The following is a 3,384-nucleotide window of genomic DNA, read 5'->3' as shown; positions in this document are numbered from 1 at the left end:
GAGCGAAATCAGGCAGAGTCGAACGCTCGACGCGCGCTCGACACCCTGCTCGAGCGAACATCGTATTTTGACAGATTTTAGGTTTTCCGCCGTGGGACCATATAAAAGCCATTTTTCACTCTAGAGTCGTGAGTTTTGACTGGAGAACACTCTTTGGGAGAGAAAAACATAGCTAGAGGGATTCAAATCATTTGTTTTGGAGACGGAATTCCAATTTATTGCACGTACGTTGGATTCATACACGAGCACGGACGGGAGAAAAGCGTTGAATCGTTCCCTTGAGCTTTTGACGACGAGTTGAGGCTGCAAGGAGGATTTTTCAGTGTTTATTTTCTTCTTCCCATCTTTTCAGAACAATTATGGTGAATTCGTTTATGTTGAATTCCATTTCTAGCATGAGCTAAATTTTCTTTATTCTAGGAAAACGATGTAACCTATTTCCGAACTATGCTTGTTTGTCCATGCTAATTTAATGCAATTCTCTCTTTGTTTATCTGATTTATTCTGAGTTTAATGCTTCTAATTAACTGGCCATTGATTAGATGATTATTAATCTTGTGATTTGCTATCGAAAGAGGGAATCATAGGGTAGATCTTGGATATTTCAGCATAGGTAAGTATAGAGATCGAAAGACTTGTATGAACCTGTGTAGTAATTAAATCATTGGTCTTATTGCGTTCTTGATTATTTAATTTGCATACTCTTGTATGAATTGATAAACTAGAATCACTTCCAATTGACTATCGAAAGAGGCTTTTGGATGAATTAGAGATTTGCTAATAGACAAAAGAGGTTTAAGTTAAATTAGCTGGATGAGAAAAGCATAGTAAAGAATTATGGTGAAATCGATTTCCTAGAAGTTTTCTTCCCCATTGAATTTGATCTTTGAAAGTCAGTTTTATTTTCTTTGCTTATTTCTCTTTGAGTTGATCTAAGTTTATTTGCAACTACAAAAACCTTAGCGATTCCTCTAGATAAAATTGAGATTAGTATAATTTTGGTATTTGGCAAGAGTAAGGTACCAATCCCTGAGGACGATACTCTACTTATTACTTTACTATAAAACTACGATACTGTGCACTTGCAGTTTTGCACCGGTCAAGTTTTTGGCGCCGTTACCGGGGATTGATTTATTCTTATTCTTTTTGTCAATATCGATACAAAGTAATCTTGGTTTTAATTTAGAATTTTGTTTTAATTTGTTCTACAGGTGTGTTTCTGACATTGGATGCGCCGTGCTAGATCTCGTGACATTATTCCTGTTGATCCGGAGATTGAAAGAACTCTTAGATCACTAAGAAGAAATAAGATACTAGCTATGGCTGAAGAAGATCGTGAGGTACTACCATGCACCTTGAAGGACTATGTGCGGCCAGTTGTGAATGGAAACCAGCTTTGATTAGCATGGTGCAGCAGGCTCAATTCAGCGGATCGCCACTGGATGATCCCAATATTCATTTGGCTGTGTTTTTGGAGATTTGTGACACTGTGAAGATCAATGGTGTTACTGAAGACACCATTAGACTGAGATTGTTTCCTTTCTCTTTGAGGGACAAGGCTAGAGGTTGGCTACAATCTCTACAACCGGGCAGCATTGTTAGTTGGCAGGACATGGCTGAGAGGTTTCTTGCTAAATTCTTTCCTCCTGCAAAAACAGCCCAACTCAGGAGTGAGATTGGCCAGTTCAAGCAAAATGATTTTGAGTCACTCTATGAAGCTTGGGAGAGGTATAAAGACTTGGTTCGACGTTGCCCACAACATGGATTGCCAGATTGGTTGCAAGTTCAGATGTTCTATAATGGGTTAAATGGGCAAACTCGAACTATAGTTGATGCTGCTTCTGGTGGAACTTTGATGTCGAAGACAGCTGAAGGTGCTACTGCACTTTTGGAAGAAATGGCCTCAAACAACTATCAATGGCCAACTGAGAGGACTTTGTCTAAGAAGGTTGCTGGAATTCATGACTTGGAGCCGATAGCAGCTCTTTCCGCTCAAGTAGCTACTCTATCTCATCAGATTTCAGCCTTGACAACACAAAGGATACCACAAAGTACAGAATATGTTGCATCCACAAGTATGATAGTTCCAAGCAATGAGGCGAGTCAAGAACAAGTTCAATATGTCAACAATCGGAACTACAATTATCGTGGTAATCCTATGCCAAATTACCATCATCCAGGGCTTAGAAATCATGAGAATCTTTCATATGGAAATACCAAGAATGTGTTGCAACCTCAACATCCTCCCGGATTTGATAGCCAACCAAGCGAGAAGAAGATGTCACTTGAGGATGCCATGGTTTCCTTTGTTCAAGAGACTAATGCAAGGTTTAAAAAGACTGATTCAAGGTTGGACAACATTGAGACTCATTGTAGCAATATGGGAGCCACTATGAAGAATCTTGAAGTGCAAATTGGGAAACTAGCCACTACCATCAATGCCCAACAAAGAGGAGCTTTTCCTAGCAACACTGAAGTGAATCCAAAGGAACAATGCAAGGCCATCACACTTAGGAGTGGAAAAGAAATTGAGAGGGCACCATTAAAGGAGAGCAAGTCCACTCCTACCGCTGCGAACAATGGCCAAAGCAAAGATCAAGTGGAAGAAGAGGAGATTGTCAATGATACACTAGAGGAGACCGACTTGCCTCCTACAATTTCATTTCCTGACAATCCTCCTATTCTTGCTCCTCCACTTCCTTACCCTCAGCGTTTTCAAAAGCAAAAACTAGATAAGCAATTTTCTAAGTTTTTGGATATTTTTAAGAAAATTCACATTAATATTCCTTTTGCAGATGCCTTGGAACAAATGCCAAACTATGTCAAATTCCTGAAAGACATCATTTCCAAGAAGAGAAGGTTGGAGGAGTTTGAAACAGTGAAGCTTTCTGAAGAATGCAGTGCCATTCTTCAAAAGAAATTGCCTCAAAAATTGAAAGATCCGGGGAGTTTCACTTTGCCTTGCACTATTGGAGATTCATTTTTTGATAGAGTCTTATGTGATCTTGGTGCTAGCATTAATCTTATGCCATTTTATGTTTGCAGGAAATTGGGACTTGGAGAGATGAAGCATACAACAATTTCCTTGCAACTAGCGGATCGGTCCATCAAGTATCCACGTGGAATCATAGAAGATGTATTGGTAAAGGTGGATAAGTTCATTTTCCCTGCTGATTTTGTGGTGTTGGACATGGAAGAAGATGAAGATGTCCCACTAATTCTTGGGCGACCATTCTTGGCCACGGGAAGAGCCTTAATTGATGTTCAAAAGGGTGAATTGACATTGCGGGTTAATAAGGAAGAAGTTATGTTCAACATCTACCAAGCCATGAAATTTCCAGAAGATCCAAGTACTTGCTTTCGGGTAGATGTCATTAAGCAATG

The 3,384-nt window shown here is 39.6% G+C and overlaps 1 non-coding gene across 1 annotated transcript; it reads right to left on the bottom strand.

Moving 5' to 3' along the window:
- Window positions 1-1,660: 1,660 nt before the first annotated feature.
- On the bottom strand, window positions 1,661-1,767 carry LOC122293112. The gene has a single exon (XR_006237167.1). It is a non-coding gene; the product is annotated as a small nucleolar RNA R71 (small nucleolar RNA).
- Window positions 1,768-3,384: the final 1,617 nt, after the last annotated feature.

The sequence above is a fragment of the Carya illinoinensis genome, chromosome 13 (assembly GCF_018687715.1).
Source record: "Carya illinoinensis cultivar Pawnee chromosome 13, C.illinoinensisPawnee_v1, whole genome shotgun sequence".
NCBI lineage: Eukaryota > Viridiplantae > Streptophyta > Magnoliopsida > Fagales > Juglandaceae > Carya > Carya illinoinensis.
The sequence above is the reverse complement of the archived record's forward strand: the minus strand, read 5'-3'. Positions and strand labels throughout refer to the sequence as shown.